This window comes from Camelus ferus, chromosome 10 (genome assembly GCF_009834535.1).
Source record: "Camelus ferus isolate YT-003-E chromosome 10, BCGSAC_Cfer_1.0, whole genome shotgun sequence".
Lineage (NCBI taxonomy): Eukaryota > Metazoa > Chordata > Mammalia > Artiodactyla > Camelidae > Camelus > Camelus ferus.
In genome coordinates this window covers 22,522,109-22,544,072 of record NC_045705.1, presented here as the reverse complement: position 1 = coordinate 22,544,072, position 21,964 = coordinate 22,522,109, and the positions used below count along the sequence as shown (strand labels likewise).

Here is a 21,964-nt window from a genome sequence, read left to right as displayed (position 1 = left end):
CTCCTGCTGCGTGAGCAACAGATTCATCTTCCCTGGATAAGCGGTCTCGTCTGCCACAAAGGTCAACCTCCAACTCAGCTCTCTTCCCTTCAATTCCATCTCCCTATCCACGGCCGAATACTTCCATCCTTTACTGCCCAAGATACTTTTGTCCCAGAACAAACTCAGCACATCCAGAACAGAACTTTGGATTTGTCTTCTAAACCTGCCCCTCGTGCATCACTTGGTATTTCGGTTGGTAGAACAGCCAATCATCCTCTCCCTCACCTCCGCCCACATCCATCAACCAGTGCAAAGTATTTCCATGTCCATTTTTCCTCACCATCCCTACCACTCACAACCCTAGTTCAAACCCTTCTCTCTTGCCGTTACGGCTTTGCATTAATGGCTTCCTCGCTGGCTTTCCAAGATCCGGTCTCGATCTCTAAAAGTTACCCTTCAGATAACTGTAGAACAAATCTGACCACAGCCCTCATTGTTTAAAATCCTCCCATGGCCCCATCCCATGAAGGGTAAGGCCCACGGTCCTGGGGTCAGCACAGGAGGCCAGGGTGTCCTGGCCAGTCCACCTCCCCAGCAGTTGGCTCCTCCATGCAGGTCACCTTACAAGCTCTCCTATCAGAATCCTCAGCAGAACTTATGCCAACCTCTATCTCTTCCCTTATCACAATGCTCCATTGTATGTGTGCCTGTCTTCCTGCAAAACCCCATGAGCAACTTTCACCAGAGGAGGGAAAGTGTCCTAATGTAGCCCAGAGCCGAGGACAGAATGTTTGCTGAGATGGAGGTAGGGAGGGGGGCAGAACGTGTGTGGGTGGATGGAAATATGGATGTGCTATAATCTCATGAAGAGCCTTTCACCCAACTGTCTGTGGATTATTCCTGCAAGTTAAAATTATTCCTCCATTGAGTGGACAGTCCACATTTGTATGTGGCTTGAGATTTATGGGAAGAAAACCGGTTTATTTATGCTCAGAGAATGATCTGATCTCAACTTGATTATTTGAAAAATGGGGATGGGGGAGGCAGGGTCCCAAAATACTTGTATTCGTATTATGATTCTTCTTCTCCTTCCTAGGAAGTCCATGGACCCTGGGATTTTTTTTACAAAGCAATCTTCACTTCTGGCTTGAGTGATTGCTTGAGCTTAAACTAGCCATTCTTCATGGCTCCAAGTAAAAATTCAAATGTAGCCCAATACTTTAGACTGTAACCTCGGCAGGTAAGAGCTGGCCTCCAGAAACCCTGGGCACAAGGACTCAGTATAGGGCACGGGCTGGCAGCAGTATCTGACACAGCAGCCTGTGAGACAAAACCAACGTTCAGTGGTGGCCCATCGCTCAGAACAGGCTCACAAGACATCAAGGCTGGACACACGTTCCTGGGGGAGAAGGACCAGGCCCGGGTGCATCTAGTTGCTGATAAAATCCGTAAGAGTCAGCCCTTCTGTTTCTGTTCTGTATTGGGTGGGAGGCAGCCTCAGTGAAGCCTTTCGGCTTCCATCCACAGGCAGGCTGACTCCCCCTCTCCCCGCAGTGAGTCCCAAACCATCAGCACCCTACACACTTGGCCTTTGTTTGTTTCTTTCCGTATCCAGGGAGAAGTGACAGCTGCACCCAAGACAGTGGCATTTGGGGTTGGGACTCTCATCCAGAGTAGGCAAAGCGGCGAGCCCTCTGCCACTGGAGACAGTGAGGGTGGCCTGGCGGGATGTAGGGGTCTAAAGGGGTCTGTCAAGGGTCTGCCTCTGTCATCAACGGCTACGGAAGTGCTGGGGACCTGGGCCACCAGCTACTCCCAGCCCTGGCAGCCCTGGCCTCTTCTGAACAAACAGCCCAGTTTGTTGACCAATACAGAAGGCGGCAACCCTCCACAGGCTCCGGACGAGGAGGGAAGGATACTGGCTCCGATACTGCTGAGAGAGTTTAGGGAGCAACCCTGATCTAGGAAATGCCAGGAACGCAGCTCCAGTTCTCCCCATCTCTACTTCTGTCGATCATGCGCCTTTATGCTAAACACACGAGAGACTGCGGTCTTTAAGAGAAATGAGGCAAGGGATTCAGCTTCGCGCTCAACATCCACACTAATCAGCTCCAACAGGCAACCCACCCCTGCCTGGCGCCGCTCACTTTCCAGGGCACAGCACCACCCGTCCTGTGCCACACCAAAGATAATGCATTTACAGACAGCCGGGACTCTCCAGCCAGGAGGAAAATCTACACCTAATTAAATAAAAACAAAACAGAAAACCAAAGCTTCTAACCAGTGCCAAAAAGAAGACGGGCTACGATCTTTCATGGCACTTTACAGCCAGGAATGCCAATCGAGATGATTCTTTTCCCTAAATGTGGTCCTCCAAAACAATCCTCTGCATCCCTATTTGCAAAGAACTCCTTAAAAAGCAATAAGAAAACTGCAAACACACCAAGAGAAAAATGGATGAAGGAAATAAACAAGCATGTCAAAAATGCAGATGGCTGGGCAACAAGGGAAAAAAGATGCACAACGTCACTGGTAGTTAGACAAATGCAAGTGGAAGTGCCATGTTTTAAAACAATCTGAGCAGCAAAAGCTAACAAGATGGAGAATACTGAGAGCTGGCATGGATGTGAGGACAGCGCCCACTGTTTAAAACTGGTGAGAGCAGAAATTGGTATGAGCTCTCTGGGGCCACTTGGCAGAGCCCAGTATTACGAGCTTACCTTTGGACTCACTGATTCCATTTCTAGGAATCTATCCTTAGGAATATATAAATGCATAGAGACACATGCAGAAGGCTTTCTCTCCTTACATCCTTATTTGTAAAAGCTCAAAACTTAAAAGAACTTAAACATCTACCAAGAGGGAGACAGGTAAATAGGATATGGCATACCCTTTAGAACACTGCAGCCTTTGGTAAAAAAAAAAAAGTCCAGGAGCCAGAACGTAGTGACATGGAAGAGTATCAACACAGGCAGGAGGGGGAAGCAAGCTACAGAACAATATATACTACATAAATCTATTTTTGTTTATCTCTAGAGACATCCGTGATAATACACAGGTTCCAGAACTTACATTTGTATCTGCCAGGTCCTAGAACGTACACTCAGGGAAGAAATCGAGAGGTCCTTTAGAACATGCATTATCCCTTCTACTGGCATCTTTTCTTCAAAATGAGTTTCTTAAAAATATTGCCACAGTAAATACGCCTGGAGAACTTAGAAGAGTCACCAAGATGATTTGGGGGCGGGATTGCACAGCACTGCTCACTATCAAAATACACACACACACACAAAAGACTGACTCCTTTAAGAAGCAAAAGCCAAAAGGAAAAGGTCATCCTATTCATGAATCTACAAAAATACAAAAAAGAAAAAGCATTCCTTAAAACTCCAGAGAAACAAGTTTGGGTAAGAGTCCTTTTACATAGTTATGAAACTGACAGCCCGACCATTGGCCCAAACTAAAAATATTTTCTTTTTTTAATTTTAAACTGAATAGGGGATCATTTGCAAAAACCTGGGGGTGGCTGCTTCTTAATGAGTTACTCCAGGAAGTTACCTAAGGGCTCTATTCCCTTTACTCCCTTTTGAGCACAACTATATTCTACAAAAGAGTTCATGGCCACCTCTCCGGGCCCCTCCTGCCCAGCCCCTTTCCCCGCAAGAGGCCCCCACCCCGGTGGCCTGGTGTGGGAGGGAGTGCCGGGGGCCCTGACTCTGATTAAGGGATATAAATCTCATTTGTCCTCTGCGAGGAATGTGGCGAGTCTCTCCAAGGCTTGCTCGGCTCACTGTGAGCCCGCAATTACAGCCTGCTCCGGACTCCTGCCTCCGCGCTACTGGGTCTTCTAGGTGGCAGCAAGCCACGCTTTCTGCTGGAAGACATAAGAGCTCATTCAAGGGCGCCTGGAGCGAGAGCACTGGAGCCCAGAGCCGCAGGCTGGTGGGGCGTCTGGTCGCCAAGGTTTCAGAGCTGTCCTCACAACCTCAGTGGGTGGAGGGTCATCCCACAACCCGCCTCCTGGAAAAGGAGCCGGAAATCAGATGTTTCTTAAGGTTGAGCAAAAGGAACGAGAGGCTCTTATTCTTGTCAGTTTCAAAACCAGGCAAAAGGAACCATCCATGACATTGGAAGCCAGAGGGGCACCATGGGGGTTCTGGGGTGCTGGTAATGCTCCTTTTTCGACCCAAGCATCGGTTCCCCAGGTGTATTTGCTTCATGAAAAGTCATGAGCCCCCTGCTTAATCTGTGCACTTTTCAGTCTGTAGGTTAAATTTCTATAAAAAGTTTACTTAAATAATGAACATCTTTTGCTGGCTCACCAGCACCCTCTCTGTCTGTTTCCAGTGAACCCTCTCCTCTCTTCCTTCTACAGCCTTAGTCATCGGCAAACCCATGGTCAAAGTCACGCCAAGTCCACAGGCCACAGTGCCACGATCTGGTGACGGCTGGGGGACTGGCAGTGTCGGGGAGGGGGAATAGAATGTCCAGCATTTATTTTTAATTGATTTGCTCATTTCCCCCTAATACCAAAACAGTCCCACTCCTTTTCTCCAATGCTCAAAATGGCATCAGACCCACCCTGATAAACCCCAGGCATGCAAATTTCTCAGGCCTGGCACAAGGCTCTCTGGGCCCCTCCACCGAACCTGGCCAGAGGACAAGCCTCCAGGGAGCACTGGCAAAGTCTGCGAGGCCACTTCAGTTCTTGTTCCAAAAAGAGTCAGTCTCAACCAGGCCGGGCCTCTCCTCCTCGAAGCCAATGTCATCTCTGGCTCCCTTCAGCCTCACCCCCCAGATCCTTCAGGGGCTCTTCTTGGCTATCAGGGGTACTTGGGTCCTCAATGAACTTTTCCATATAGTTAGTTTAGGGGCTCCCCCCTTCTTTTGTAATATAAAAAGGGTTTTCACTTGTTTTCAACAAGAAGGAAAATGTTAAGTTTATAGAAAACTATATGGAGGGAAAAGCAATCCAAAGTGATTTATATTCGATGAAACTACAAATTAGGCAAGTGAATGCTGATCTCTGCCTGAGGCGGAGTGAGAAGTCTGAATCTGGCTTGCTCTCTCCCTCTCTCTCCCTGGCTCTAATCAAGCTTTCAAAACGGCCCTGTGCCAAGTCACCCCACAGACACCCAGATGTTCAGGGAGAGGAGCCTCCACCCCAGGAAAGGAAGGCTGATCTTGGCTCACCAGCAAGGTGGCTGTCCCTTCGGATGGCACAGCATTGAAGCCAGAGCAGGCAAGGAGACCCACCCTGCCCAGGGGAGAGTCTGACTCCAAGAGCACTCCAGACATCCTCGGGGTACCAGCCCACACCCGCGTGCTGCATCCTTCCAGCAACTTCGACTTGCCTGGCACAACAGGGACCATCACTTCCCACGATGTTGTTACGGCCCTTTCATCAAAGTCCAGGTTGCTGATACCTCCCATCTGTGTTCCGCACACAGGTACACTCCATTCTTGCCAAGCACCCCTCTGTCTGGGTGTCTGTCTCTCAGATCAGCTTCTTGTGTTCCCACAAAACAAACAGCTTCTGTCCAAACCTCAGCCTGGAGCAACTCAATCTCCTGCCACCTCCCCACAACCAGGAAAAATCCCCAACTTAGGTAAACACAGAAAAAGCCGGCTCAAAGCTCAGACCCCAGGAGCAGGAAGGCGGTGAGGTGTGGAAGGAACATCTCAAGCCACACTCACCAGGCCCAAGAATCACAGACCCATAGTTCAGCAGCAAGTCCCAGATCCAAAGATCACACCAGGAAAGCCTGAAAAGAAAGAACCAACTGAAGACTTCACAAAAATAGTGTCTTTATTAAGGAAACAAGGGATGCCAGCAAACTCAGCCCGGCATCAGCTCTCTTGCAGGGCCTTCCAGATCCTAGCAGATAACACACACACACGAGGTACCGAGGCACCGAGACACCGAGGGCTCCAGCCTGGGTGTGTCGGCCAAACTGGTCAGGAGGGGCAGGAAGACTTCAAATAACCATCACCATCAGCCACCCCAACTCCTCACCAGGAGGGAAAACCGCCAACACTCCCTCGGGGGTTACAAACTCGTGAGGAGAGAAGGGGCTATTTCGTAAAACACCATCCAAAGAAATTGTTCTTCAAAGTCCATACTCACCAGCAAGCTGCCAAGAGGCTAAGGGGCCCTGCTAGCAAGCACACAATTTCAGGGAAATGTCTGTTTTTACCAAACTCCCTTCTGATTCAGGCCCTCTCCTCTGTGCTGCTTAAAGAACAAGAGGGAAGAAAGCTCAGAAACATTTAGAAAACAAAATACCATTCTGAATGTCCACACTGATAAACCAGAACAGCATTTCTAGCTCTAAGGATAGCAAATATAAATATCTATGGGCCAGCCAATGTACACATAGCAGATTTTTTTTATATTGCATAATGGACAAGTAACTTCAGAACTATAATGGAGAAATAAGAATTTCAACATTGCATAAATTTCCATTTTCTGCCCCTAAGCACCAGGGCTTTTTTTTCTTTCCCCTTTTTCCATCCACAGGTATTTTCTCCAGTTTCAAAATTCCCAGAGGTTCACATCTTTAAATAGAGATACAGCACTCAGAACTCCTAACCTCTAGTCAGTATAGAAGGAAGAATTTCCAACCTTAGAATATAGAAGGAAGGCAACCTAAATAATTATAATCAACAGTAAGAAATGACCTTCAGGGACAGCAGCGGCAAAAAGCAATTTTAGACAGCTCTGCAGACTATGAAGTCACATGTTCATGATGCCAGTGACAGGCCACCACACAAACTTCTCTTACACGTGATACCTACATTTGTGAAGCCCTCACTATGTATTAAGACCTGCATTGGCTTCAGCAAGTGGTGTTGCGAAAGCTGGACAGCAGCATGTAAATCAATGAAGTTAGAACACTCCATCACACCCTACATATAAATAAACTCAAAATGGCTTAAAGATTTAAGTGTAAAACAAGACACTATAAACGTCCTAGACGAAAACATAGGCAAAACATTTTCTGACATAAATCTTGGCAATGTTCTCCTAGGACAGTCTACCCAGGCATTAGAAATAAAAGCAAAAATAAACAAATGGGACCTAATTAAACATATAAACTTTTGCATAGCAAAGGAAACTATAAGCAAAACAAAACGACAACCTACAGAATGGGAGAAAATATTTGCAAATGATGCAACTGACAAAGGCTTAATTTCCAATATATAAATAGCTCATACAACTTAACAAAAAAACAGAGAACCCAACCCAAAAAGGGGCAGAAAACCTACACAAGCAATTCTCCAATATAGACATACAAATGGCCAATAGACACATGAAAAAATGCTCAACATTGCTAATTATCAGAGAAATGCAAATCAAAACTACAGTGAGGTATCACCTCAAACCAATAAGAATAGCCATCATTCAAAAGTCCAAAAATAATAAACGCTAGAGAGGGTGTGGAGAAAAGGAAATGCTTCTGCCCTGTTGGTGGGAATGTAGTCTGGTACAACTATTACAGAAAACAGCATGGAGAGTCCTCAAAAAACTAAAAATAGACTTATCATATGATCCAGCAACCCCACTCCTGGGCATATAACCAGAGGGGACTCAAATTCAAAAAGATACACGCACCCCAATGTTCACAGCAGCACTATATACAATAACCAAGACATGGAAATAACCTAAATGTCCCTCGATAGATGACTGGATAAAGAAGTTGTGGTATATTTATACAATGGAATACTACTCAGTCGATAAAAATAAAATAAAATAATGCCATTTGCAGCAACATGGATGGACCTGGAGATTTGTCATTCTAAGTGAAGAAAGCCAGAAAGAGAAAGAAAAATACCATATTATTATTACTCATATGTGGGATCTAAAAAAAGAAAAAAGAAGATACTAATGTACTCATCTACAAAACAGAAACAGACTCACAGACATAGTAAACAATCTTAAAGTTAAGGGGGGAAGGGGTTGGGAAGGGATAAATTTGGGAGTTCACTATTTGCAAATATTAACTACTATATATAAAAAACAAATTTCTTATGTATAGCACAGAGAACTATACTCAATATCTTGTAACAACCTTTAATGAAAAAGAATATGAAAATGAATATATATGTATATGTATATGTATATGTATATGTATATGTATATGTATGACTGGGACATTGTGCTGTACACCAGAGACTGACAGATTGTAACTGACTATACTTCAATTGGAAAAAAAAAAAAAAAAAAAGACTGCACTGGGACTTTTCGTATGTTACTTAATCCACACTGCATCCCTACTGAGTAGCTTCTTTCCCCATTTTATAGGTGAAGAAATTGAGGCTCAAGATGACAAACTAGGAAAGGAGAAGTAGGATGCAAATCAAGGTCGATCCAGCTCCCCAAAGCACTCTTTCTTCTCTACCACCAGTGTATTCTCAAAACAGCAAAAACAGACCACCTTATCATGAAGAAAACACTAGTTACCACTGCTATAGTTCTCTTTCCACCCTTTCAAGGTCCTAATTTGAGAATTATTGGAATAGCAGAACTTCTGATACACAAATTCTTCCACTATACATCTGAAGTGCTGGGGGACCATCCAGACGTGAAAATGTTCTACGTGGGCAACCCCTGCGTTCTTACTGCTAAACCGCTGCAGCCAGTGTCCTCCTGGACAATGACATTTTGCCACCGCATAGGCGCCACAGGACAAGATACTTTTGTTAATGAGTACCTGCTGCCTACTGCGTGCTCTGGTTCATGGTACGCAATCATTCAACTAATTGATTCATTCATTCACCCACAAAGAACTTACTGGGCACCTAATATACTCAAAGTTGGGGGTGCTACAAGGTTTGGGCACATTCAAAGCCTACGGTTGACCAGAAGAGAGGTGTGTGCACCTAAACAGCGGTAATGACGGAAGCTGGGGTCATAAATGCCACAAGACAGGAGTAGAAAATGGGATCTAGGAATCACCAAGGAGGGAGAAATGTATTCCAAGGAAGCAGCATGGAACGCTTCACAGAATGGTTTTCAACCAGGCTGGTTTTGCAGAGGGTTAAAATGTAGACCTGTGTTCCACACAAAATGTTAAGCCAATTGGAGGCATGAAAGCAAACGATCATAAGGAACAAAGGACAGAAGGCTGAACAAAAGCTTTCAAAGCCTGACAACGGAGTTTGGACTTTACTTTGTACACAACGAGAAACCAACACCACCAGTTTTAAGCAGGGGAGTGACACAAGATGAGTAACACTTCAGGTCGGTGAACCTGGCAGCCCTCCCTAGGAAGGCACTGGGGTAGGGAAACAGTAAGCATTTGCTATTGGCAGCTACTGGAGACTTTGAGGCATCTGTTTGGAGATTAAAGAGTTGGGCTTACTTTGTAACTCCATCCTATAGTCCCTCTTCTAACAAGAAATATCACGAAAAGCTGGTCAAACTTAAAGTAAATAAATATATTGAGTATTGAGTCTCTGTGACTATTTGCTGAAGGAGGAGACAGCCCAAGTCATCAATCTTTGGCTTCGGAAAACAGCAGATGGTATTTTTGGCAGCAGATCCACTGTCCTAGTTATATGTTTTGCTCCGGCTAATGCTGCACTTTGTATTCCTTCAGCCTGCACCACTGGAGCAAGGGGCAGGCAATCCCAAATATGTAACAAGCAATAAAAAAAAGCCACCCCGGGCTTCGAATTTGAGCATTCGGATCACCCAGATGCAAGGACATCGGAGTGGATTATATTTTTCAATCTCTGATGCTGGTGGGATGTGAGGGGAGGTGCTGAGCACTCTGTAAACAATTCAGAGCAGTTTCCTTCAAATCTTCATAAAACAACAACAGAGGAAAAAAAGCAAGGAGTAGAATCAGGCAATAATAAGTGGTTGTGGACGCAAAACTGGAAAACTCCTGATCCTGGTTAACAGATTTCTGGAAAATAACTACATAGTAAGAAGAATAAAACTAGCTTTCTGAAAAACTGTGTTTTTCTAGACCTGCCTTTTTTGGTGTGCTCCTTTCTGTAATAATAATAATGATGATGATGATGATGATAATGAAATTCTTGCAGGAGATGAAACGAATCAAGCATTTTTTGCATGGATTAAATTTCTGCTACTTTCTATGAGCAAATCAATAACAGAACAAACAGCATTTGCATTTCAACTGCACCAACACACTTAGGAGGGTGCCCAGCAGGGATTTTAATAGGGGATGGAGAGCCATTCTTTCCTAAAGAGTTTCATTTCATCCTTCCGATCCCACGATCCCACTTTTTTCCCTTCGAGAGAAAACTTTGGCAGGAGGAAAAACTGTCTCTTTTCCTAGTAGAAACTCATTTTTCAGGTTTGTAAGAGAAACATTATGCAGGGCTGTCTTCTGGACTTTTTTTCTTAGCCTTCTTTTCAGCCAGGTGACCAGGACAGCCAACCAAATCCTGCAAGTGGAATTCATCAAAAGCCTGGCAGGTGATGTCTGATCCCAAACCAGTGGGACCTAAACTGTAGTTTGGAAGCATTTGATGCAAGGAAACAAAAAATAAAGGTCCGTCTCAGAGCAGAAGAGGGAGTTTCCTACCAAGTGATGTTGACATAAGGAAGTCTTCACAGAAGTTCCAGGAAGACATAGGTAGGGGCAGGCACAGATAGGAGTTGGAGAAAGGATGGGACATCAGAACAGAACAAAATCCTTTCACTGGAGACCAGGGAGCAGGATGACCAGGAAGCAAAGTGTGGCGCTCGGCCCTGACCTCAGAGAGCTGGACACAAAGAAGACACAAAGGAGGGAGATATCTGGCATCGTCCCGCAGGAGGAAGAAAAGAAGGTGAGAAAATGGTCCATCAGAAGAAATAAAAACACTACACAAACTCTTTTCATAACCAAAGTTGTAAGAGACGGCCGTAATCTCCAGAGTTGTAACTATGCTGTAAAAACATGTTTCGAAAAATAAGGCTCCGAGGAAGCAGAAGCCCAGGCTGGAAAGCCTACAGGGAAAACAAAGCAGCGTTTCTTCCTCGCGCAGCACCGCTTCCTGCAGAAACACAGCCAGTAAGAACGGATTCATTTCTGATGAAGACAAAACAAAGGCCTCAGTTCTCTTGAATACGCTTATTAATATTTAGCCAGTTACGCACCGGCCTTTCCCAGGTGCAATCTACCAGCCCAGACACAGGCACACATGCACACACACACCATACACACGCACACACACGCGTGCACACGCAGGAGATACTCTTTCTCACCCAGCAGGACTGGGAAGCCCACAGAACTGTCCATGAATTTACAAACCTCATCTTGCAACAGGAGCACTTAAAGCTCGGGTCCCCAACCACAACCAGCTCCCCAGGGAAAGAACCTCTCTCCCTCCAAATTCGAAATTCCTCCTTCTATTTTTCAAGCCTTCCGGAGGTCCCAAGGCCAAAGGAGACTCCCACCCGCTTCAAGGGACCCTGGAGTTGGGATGAGTGAGCTGTTTCTTTAGCCACAACCTCATTCCCGTCGACAGCACCCACTACATCCAAACTGCGTTTTGCAGGCCCCAGGGTGTACACACAAATGGCTTTTTGAAAGAATCAAGGATTCTGCCCAACTTGTTTACCAAGTCTGCCTGATTTGTGTGGCCAAGCGTTCTTTACAAGCTGATAAATAATATGCCCTCCCCAAACAGAAATGGCACTGATGATAATTACCATTTATTGAGTGTTTCCCATGTGCTAGATGCCTTTACGAACATCTAATATTTATAACAGCTTTAATCAAAGGACTCATTAGCTCCATTTTGCAAATGAGGAAAGGCCGCTCAGGGAGGTGAAACAGTCTGCCCAAGGTCACGTGGAGTAATTGAGGATCTGGGATTTATACCACGACTGGGTCTGCCTCCACTTGGTTTTATCTTCTGCTGGATTCGTCCATCTGGCCCCAAAAAACATGACTATGGGAAAACCCTGTCGTCTCACCACCACCCCCTTGCCCCAGCACCCTGCAGAACAAGAAACCTGCAGGTCAGCCACAAGATTCTCCCGTAGCCTTCTCAAAACAGAAACTTTATGAGGACTCTACAAAAATCACTAGTCCACAGAGGCTGTGAAGTGACTACCAGTTTTAAAAACTGACAAGAATCTCCCCAGAGCCAATTATTAGGGTTGACGCAGCTCATAAAACAGACCATAAAAACATTTCTGTTACATGAATTTTGTTTTCCTCTTCCAGAGGCCTGGCGGGGGTACAGCGCTGCAGAGACACCTCTCCGAGGCTCGTGGTCCACCCCTCCCTCTCCGGGGCCCGCGGTCCACCCTTCCCAGGAAAGCTTGCAGACTCGTGTCTTCGCCTCTTCCTCTCCTGGCCCTTATCAGAGGCTCTCAAGCTTGTGCAAAGGAAACATTATTCACCAGCCTCCTCTACCAGAGGGTGATCTCAGATGGGTCCCAGGAGCCGGTTCTAATTTACTTAAACGATTGAGATCTCTGTCTCCCCAGTTACTCAATCCTGCAACACCGGCCAGCAGATATAATTGCAAAGCAGGTAGGCTCGACTCACCCATCTGCCAACGTGGTGCCAGCAAACGTTGCAAATTACAGGGTATAAATTTAGCAGGGTGGGTCCTGACACACATTCCTGCAAATTACATGTTCCCTCGCGCATAGAAAGTGCATTAATTACTTCGGGTGCACGGCACTACGTCCAGGAGAGCTGAGAGCGACTCGGGGGAATCTACGAAGATTAAAGCATAAATATATAATGCTTGCTGGGGAGGCGGGACTTTTCCAAAGCTCCTGAGTTAGAATTGTTAACTTTCTTTGCACAGGTTGAGAGAGAGTAACTGTGTGGGGTTGAGATGCAAGCACTGGACAGGGAGGGCTGAGACTCTGCGCGCAGGGTGGTGTGTAAGAGCCGCACCGGCCTCCCTCCGGAGCTAGAAGTGCTGCTCCGCCTGTAGGAAGGAGAACGGGCACCAGCGCAGCAGGGCAGACGCGCTGCGGCCGGAAGTGAGTCTGGATCCCCAGGTGTGAGCCCATCAGGAGAGCCCATCTGGGGCCATGAAGCACAGTCTCCACCAGACATTGAGCTCAGTACACAAAACCTACATTTGCACGTGACCCTTCACTACAGCCGCGTGACTGCAATGACACCAGCGCCGACTTTACGGAACAGGAAACCGAGGCTCAGAGACGCACTGCCTTGCCCAAGGTCACATAATCATATAGAGTCCTGGAACCAGGTCTGTGTGTGACCCTCAAGCTCATGCTCTTAAATCCCGGCAGCCACAGTGTCTGCTGAGGGGCAGCCAGGCCCCAGATGCTCGTCGGGGAGCTGGGGAAGGAGAAAACACCACACGTTGTTCATTCAGAGCCTCCTGTCGCAGGCACACAGCTCAGTGACTTCACCGAGGCTGCTCCATTTAATTCTCAGAACGACTCCGGGAGGTGGTCCATCCTCCTGACTGCACCCGTGAAGCAAACCAAGGCCGGAAGTCAAGACCATCCAGCTAGTGAGTAGCAGAGCCAAAACTTATGCACATCTCTGTGTACCTCCTAAATTCAAGGTTTTTTCTTCTAAACGAAGATCCTAATCTGTGCATTAACTGCCACTCTAATAGCTATGCAGCCTTTGTGATTCAAGGAGGGAAAGGATTAAATGAGACCAAACTGCTGGGACCTGAGGACACGGCATGGTGCTCCCCACGAGGTCCTGGAGCCCTGCTTCCAGCAGGACGGGAAAGCGAGCAGGCTGTTTTCAGGCCACCGCTATAGACACAGGTGGTGGGTATTGTTCAAGCTACTCAGCATCCATTTCTCCTTCTGCTTTACTGGAATTACCCGTCTCTCAATGGCTACGATGTAACAGGACCATAACCGGGGGTCCTGCATGCTCCAGCCAAAGGGAAGTCACGTGATCCAAGCTGAACTAACAGCTGCTCCCTCCCTGGAATGTGACTCTTGAGAAGAAGGACAGAGACCCTGAAAACATCCCATTCCTTCCAAGAAGCAAGATGTGGCTGGAGCAAGTCTCTCCGAGGCCACTCCGCTTGAAAAGCTCAGAGGCGTCCTGACTGAAAGAACGTCCACCTTACAGCAGGGAAGCAAGGCTGAGAAGACACAGGTAATGTGAAAGAAAAGCGACACATCACTCCCACAATGGCAAAATCTATATGCAGTCTGTCTGCACCGACACAGGAAGGGGGTATTAGAGGAGAAGGTGACGGGCGTCCAGAGGGGATGCACTCACTCTGATAGGAGACACTCCCTGAACCAGCCAGGTAAGTTAAGATCAGGCTTGGCCATCAGAAGGGTGACCTGGCACAGCCAGATCGCCATCGCGTCACATCTAATATTGACAGGACATTTCCCCTTAGTCATCATAATTTGGTGGATTAATTAAGCCTGCAATTCTTGAGCACCTAAGGTTATGACCTCAATCCGGACTTCAGGAAATTGCACATTCTTTGTCTTAATTGGAAATGCATGTGGCTTTACCTAACAAAAACGTGTATGGTAACCTAATAACAGACCCAAGGTTACTCTACACCAGAGAGCTAATGAATAAAGTTGACTCAGTGGTACAGGAAATGGCTGGCCTTCCATCAATAAATCTGTAAGACGGCAGTGAGCGTCTGTTGTGTAAAACATCACCTTATTGCCTAGGTGGTCCCGCTCTAATTCTTCTCTACTAGACAGTGGGAAGCAATAGGGTGGATATGCCCCAGGGGCCCTTGACCCACCTAAGAAAGCCAAGACCCTCTGGGACCCCATCTGGGAAGTGAGACTCATTGTCCTGAAGGCAGGAGAGATGCTGGTGGACCCTCCCCAGTCTGAGAGGGGCCCCAATGCCTGCATTAGGAAGACCCAATGGGACCCTGGGTGGCTGCTAAGACAAAGAGCTGGAGCTAAGTGGGGGAAGCACCAGGAGGAGACGGTGCTGCCTGAGGGTACCAGGGCGCTCTCTGGAACTATGTCATGTGCTCTTCTCCCGCATGGCAGTACCAGCTATGACTCTAGTCATAAGGGCGACATGGGAAGAAGAGACAAGATGGGCAGGAAGCAGTGAGCTATCGGGTCCCGTTCTGCAGGAACCAGTTCCAGAGGACAATCTCTGCTCCTGGCCATTCAACACCAGGGAAACAAACAGGTGTGGAATTTCTGGGAATTTTTCTAATCCACAGAAATGACTACATTTGTGCACAGAGAAGAGCTTACAAACATGGTATCAACAGTGATGTCTATAATAAACAAAAACTTGGAAACAACACAAATGCCCCAAATTAGGGAGTAGTTAAATAAATTATGGAACATCTACTGGACAGAATTCAGTACAGCCATTAACACCGGTGCAGAAGAACTGGTGACTTGCGGCGAAAACATCCTCCCTAGAAGCGGGGCAGCGCAGGTAGGAGGGGGTGCTGTGTGGTTTCAAAAAACAGCAACTAGCATTAGTACAGTCACCCTAATTTGGGAGACAAATAACATAAACACAGACTACAGACAATAAAGCTAATAAAAAGTACACTGATCAACAGAGTTGGGGTAAAGGCAACTGAGGATAAACTAAAATAGAAATGTTTTAATGAACAAAGAATGTTTGCCATATATAAAAGGAAAAAGAAAGTTTGAAAACTATATACACATACTCACATATATAACATGTCTGAAAGAAGGAATAATATGCCTGATTTTTTCTGAATTATTGGTGATTTTTTAAAAATTTTCTTCTTTCTGAATAACTGTAGTTTTAACAACAAATAACAATAAGAATAGCAATAAATGTCCTTTTTTAGAATTTTAATGGGGGCAGAGACCATCACAGAGCCCAACTGTCAAAAAGTAAGTCAAAGTAGGTTAGCTTTGTCTCTCAAGAGACCATTTCCCCTAATAATTCAATTAGAAGGTATTTTTGATAAAGGAACTACAGAGTAACGCGTAAATGGAGCTCATTAATTAAAGAATTCCGCTACAGACTCTTTCTGTAATAGGCGGCATCCCTAATGGGTGACTTGGAAATACAGCAGACACTTTACGTTCCGAGCATGCCTGCGGAATGCTCACATCACAAAATGTGGTGGGCGTTCACCTGGCCAGTCAGACCCTGGGAGAAGACCACCTCCTCGTTTTTTTCCGCAAGCTCTCACTCCAACCAGGGCAGCTCGCTGATAGAGCAGGTACCACTGACCAGCTGGAGCACACAGCCCTCAAGTCTGGGTAAACCAGTTCTACCACTTCCACAGTCAACATCGCCTTAGAGAGCAAAGGGCACAGTGGGAAGGGCGCTACCGGAATGTGATCACCCACGTCTTGTCCCTCCCGGGTCCTGCTGCCTCACCGCAGGGTGTCTGGTTCACCCCCTCCCTCCAGGCTCTGGCCCCCATCCACTCTACCAGGACCGTCACAGCAGCATCCGACCCACTCCCTGGGTCCCCAAGTTCTTTCCCCCTTGGTCATTTTCACGCTGAGAGCCAACTGTGTCATTGTCTCCACCTGATGTCTCCCCACTTCCTCCAACGAAACCCCCACTGGTGTGATGGGGACAGGACTGGGATGGCATGGACAGGAAGCTGGAGGGAGCAGTGGGCAGGACGAGAACACCAAGAAGGCACCACCAAGCAGGCACCAGGAGAGATGGGGAGGGAGCAGCCTCTGGCTCTGCTCCAGGCCCCTAAGGAGTAGCATGCTTTAAGCTCCTTTAAAGTTAATCTGTTTGACTCTCAAGAGCGAGGACATCCTTCAAGGATCAGATCAGGTAGCCTCTGCCACAAAGCCTTCATCAGTCCAACTTATGCAACCAACCACTCCTTCCTCCGTGCTCACGGCATCTTCCAGCCCCTCTCAGAACATGCGTTCAGTTGCAGGCTGTGCCCTATTAATTGATTCCAAGTCTGTCCTTCTGCACGAGGTTGTAAGGGCCCCCCAGGCATACACGGTCTGCCATTATTCTGTCTCCTGGGCCATGCCAAGCACAGGGCTTTGCATGCAGTAGATGTTCAAAGAGTATTTCATGACTGAATGAGAGCTGTGAGCCCTTAAAAACAGAGCCCACATCGTCTCCGTTTTCCTCAAACACCCAAGCTTCACCGTGCTCGGCAGAGAGGAGGTCCTCATCAAATGTGTGACGTGGGCTTCCGTGGGCAGATGCATCTGCCTGAACTACCGTCCCAGGGTTCATACCAGCAAGCAAATCTCCCAGCAGAGGTGACCAGGCCAAAGGATAATTTGTCTCCCTAAAGATGCTAAGTGTCAGTTAAACTGCTGTATTTAATAGGGCCTGACTTTGATGGGCCACTCTGAACAAAAGCAGTAACTGCTCCAGTAATGAGCCTACTTTAAATTGCTATTACTATTACTACACAGAGTCCACAGGATTCCTTGAGCCATCAGACCACGGCCCAACTAGAGATCCACCGCCTTTGCAAACAACAGGCTCGCAGACGCACATCTTTGACCTCCCTGGAGCCACAGAGGATATTTTCCAAGGGAACCCAGGATAATCCTCTCCAGAGGTTCATTCCAGCATTGTGTATTGTTTATTGTTTTTTGTTTTTTAATCAGCCTGCCCAACAGGCTGTAAGTGATTTCACATAGTTGAGCACACAAGTCTGATAGAGACAGAATCAGCTATGGCTGAAAGGAGGCTGGCGGGAGGGCCTCCGAAAACCAACCTTGTATTAATGTGTTTATTCTATTTCTTGAGCGCATCCAATACTTGTTAGCCCCTAGGAATGTTTGCAGGCACCGAAGTGGGTGGGGAGGCCTGTATCCACCGAGGACTGGTTGTATCTGTAACAGACGTGCGCAGAAGGATGAAAACTGGATGACAAAGGAATCCACACAACCAAAAGCCAGCCCAGAGGACTTCAGTTCAAAAGGGAGCTGGGGAACATCGCCTCAGCCTCAGTGACTCCGGGAACAAAGGAAGAGGGACGTGAGAGACGGTCCCGTGGGCCAGTCCACTCCCACGTGCTGTGTGACACTGTCCTCCTCCAGTGAACACCCTGAAGGTCATCTGTGTGAGTCAACTCCCTTTGGGAAGACTTGCAAATTTGAAGAGGCAGCAAGGTCCAGTGCCCATCGCCGTGGTGACTTCTCTAAACGTGACCTCTTTAACCATTCACTAGATGATAAGCTAGGACACAGTGGTGAACACATGAGGTCCGGACTCAGACAGACCTGAACTCAGGTCCCGGCCCCACTCCTTCGGAGCTGTGACCCTTGAGCAAGTGACATGAGTTCTCTGCGCCTCCACATCCTGTTCTGTCAAACGGGGATAAGAAAAGTCATCACCTGACCATAAACACAGCTATCATTTTTGAGCACGTATTCAGGGCCATCCTGCAGTGTTGGTGCTACACATGTACTTGTGTCATCGCATGAGGCAAGGATATCACCATCTGCAGGTGACTGATGAGACTGAGGCTGAGAAAGGGAGCCAACATCCCCAGCGTCACATGACAGGCAAATGGAGGGGGCGGGTCTGCCCAACCTGGGCAGGTGTTCAGCCTCTAGGCTTGGGATGTCGGGAGAATTTGAGAGAGACTTTAAACCTAACCCAATTACTGTTATTGTTCTATTGATTATTACTTGTATTTGCTGCTCTGCTTCCCTCCAGCGTGCTCCTGCCCTGCCTTCTCAAGCAGGCCAAAGAGGACATCAATTCTTGATCAAGAAATAGACCTCCACCCACATTAAAACCGTGCACAGTGGGCTCTCACTGCTGTCACAAAAACCAGCCAATGGTGATTCCCTCCTAAGCAGGAAAGGACCCCGGGAATCTCATTGAAGGTCAGACCAGTGGACGATCAGTCTCCTCCTCCCACCTCCATTCCAGACCCCTAACTAAACGGGAGGTGTTCTGTCCCAGAGGTGGGCCCCATTCACCAGCACTAAATTCATAATGGGAGGGAAAAAAAAAAAAACCTTGCAATCCACGTGAGTCCCTTTTAACACAGGAAATGGTCTTGCTGGGAAGGAGCAAATATTTATGCACATAATTAACTAAGGAGGTAGAGTGTTCCGTCCAAATGCTGAGCAAAACTGAGTGGAAAAAACAGCCCTGGCCACGAAATGGCCTCTCAATAGAACTGGGAGGGGACAGTAGGGCTGAATCAGCTCCTCAGTCCTCAAAAACAAACCTGTAGAGAAGGCACCAGACACCCAGACGAACCCGGGGCCTTTGGGTGCCTCCACTCCCCATCCCAGCCCCATCCATTACCCGGGAAAAACTCTCTGTCCTCTGCATCTCTGGCCAGGGCCGTGTGCTCAGGGCACAATGAATTGCCACCAGCTGGCTGATGCAAGAGCTGTAGGGGAACAACCAGCTTGTCTCTTCTCCCCAGTTGCCTGTTAGTATTTTCCTAATTTGCTATCATCCCCTACCTTGAATTTTACTTTCAGTAGAAGGGCTAGAAGCCAGGCAGCTAGGAATTCCTAATGCTTCTACTCTGCAATGCTCAGAAAATAGCACCTTTGCCTGAAAAGTAAACATGCCGTGGCCATGCCGTGTGTCGTGGGCTGAACACCAGGCTCAATGCGAGACTGCAGTCAGCCCTTCTCTGTGTCCTGAGCTTTCTCTCCGCCCCAAGCCCCATGAGAAGGTGTTTACAAGGAGGCTATTCATGGCCAGTACCTTTTTTTAACCCCAAATTCCACTCAGTCTTTTAAAAAGAACACCCAAGGTCTTGGCAAACACAGTGGAATGAGCATCAGAAGACCCAGTCTGTAGTCTCAGCTCAGCCACCTACAAGCCGTGCACCCCTGCACTCCCTGCTTACGCTCTGGGACTCAGTGTTTTCATCTGTCACAGGGAGAGCAATCTATAAAAGTGCGGATTTGGTGTCAGTCTGGTGGTGGGTCACGTCTAGCCACCTTTTAAAGAAGCAGAATGGAGAAGACTGGGATAAATCAGAATGTATCAGACACAGAGAGAGGAAGTTTTAATTAAGTTTAATATAAATGTTATAATTGGGAATATAAATGTGACTTTGAAGTTTGACTGAGATATAATTCACATACCAAACTACTCACCTAATGTGTACAGCTTTTAGTATATATTTATGCAAATATACCTGTTACGCAAACGTCACCACAATCAATTTTAGAACATTTCATCACCCCAAAAGGAAACCCCTTACCCATTAGTAGTCAGTCCCCATATCCTCCCAACCCCCACCCTAGCCCTCGGCTACCACCAATCCACTTCCTGCCTCCATGGATTTACCTGTTCTAGGCATTTCATAGAAACAGAAGCATACAATGTACGGTCTTCCATGTCCGGCTTCTACAACTTAACATAATGTTTCCAAAGTTCAGTCAGGATGTACCAATTACCAGTACATCATTTCTTTTTATGGCTGAATAGTATTCCACTGTATGTACTACACCACATCTATTCACCCATTCATCCATGGACAGACGTTTGGGTTGTTTCCACTTTAGGGCTATGATGAATAACACTGCTATGAACCATTTACGTACAAATGTGTGTGTGGACGTATAAATATGTTTTCATGGGTCACTATCAACAAAAGTTTGAAACCAATGAGCTACAGGGTTACTGAGGGATAGTTATACCATTCATTCTGTGATTAAAAAAAAAAATTTCATGGATTCTCCTTTGGAAAAGGAAATAAAGGCCATCAAATCAAGGCTGCATTCCTGCTGATGCAGCCACTGAGAATCCATGGCCAAAAGTGCTTCAGTGTGACATTAAGAGCCCATCACTTCAGTGAATTTCATTGGACTATGCATCTTCACTGTCCAAACGGACTGAAGCAGAGGACATTTCCATGCTGATTGAGGTTGCTGAGCCATCAGTGGAATTCAGTAATGGGCGAATTCCCTTGTTTAAGCCCGCTCCAAGATGAATCCAATTCCGAGATGTGCATTTCCGCATCACAAGGTCTCAGGCACAAGGGCACTCAAAAATACGGTGAGAGGCTACCACGAGCTCCTTCCAGCACGCGCGCGCGCACACACACACACACACACACATTATTCAATTTATGAACTGCTCCATATGAAATCTGACTCTTAAAACTGCAACTATTAAAGAGCCGATGGAAGAGAGACAGCGGTCACAAGCAGCGCCCTTCCCCAGCAAGCCTGCGTTAATAATTTAGCTCTTAACAGCCATTTAACCGAAGAAGCTTGAGAGAGACGGCTTCGCAGCCAGCTGGGAACATCTCCATGCTCGCCTCTTGTCTGACTTCAAAATCAGAGATCCTGTTGTCTGGAAGAACTTGTCATCCTCAGAGAAAGGGAACATGACAAATTTGTGAAATCTAAGGAATAAATACAATTCCTATAATGCCTTAAATTTATGACCCTCACAGAGCCTGCAAAATATGACAAACCATTATAGGTTTTTCCTGTCTTCCCTGCCTTGGCGACAATTAATTTCACCATGTTCGAGTGTAATATGAAATGTAATATATGGAAGCAGGAGATTTAGAGCCCTCATTGCCTTGCAGTGAATAAGCTTCTGTAGTTTGGGGCCCCCGAGGTAAGAGAAGCAATAATGCCAGGACTCATTTTGGGAACCATTTGTGTGCATTTTCTGTTTTGCATCGTTAAGCAAGACAGAAGTGCCCAAAGGAAACCTTGACAGCGCTGGGCTAAAGTCACTCAAAACCCAAATGCCAAGCATATTCTGTAATTGAGATGCATGGCAGCTCTTATACAGACCATAGAAGAGCATCATATTGCAAATAAAAGCTGTGCATTACCTTAAAAAAAAACAGAAAATATTCTGGTTTTATTGATACTATAAACCTCAAAGTCTAAAAAATACAGCAAAATTCAGTTAGAAAGTTCCATGTAGGTTTTCCCAAACACTCTATTCAGAAGAGTAATGGAAAGTATTATTTATTGTGCTAGTACTGCATCTAGGCTATTACAGTGGGTTGAATTGTGTCCCCCGCAAAAGGCACATTCAAGTTCTAACCTCCGGGACCTGGGACTGCAACCTTATCTGGAAAGATGGTCTTTACAGATGTAATCAAGTTAGGAAGAAGCCAC

At 46.6% G+C, this 21,964-nt stretch overlaps 1 protein-coding gene across 6 annotated transcripts in view; it reads right to left on the bottom strand.

The window, feature by feature from the left end:
* LDLRAD3 (low density lipoprotein receptor class A domain containing 3) overlaps nucleotides 1–21,964 on the bottom strand; it is a 227,311-nt gene that overhangs the window by 171,602 nt on the left and 33,745 nt on the right. The window contains exon 1 of one of the 6 annotated variants that reach the window (XM_032488466.1): nucleotides 3,055–3,156. The exons of 4 other annotated variants lie outside the window; for them this stretch is intronic. The gene's annotated coding sequence lies outside the window, so the exon portion shown is untranslated. Of the gene's footprint in view, nucleotides 1–3,054; nucleotides 3,157–21,964 lie in introns of those variants that run through there. One more of the 6 variants, XM_032488470.1, reaches the window with a different exon arrangement.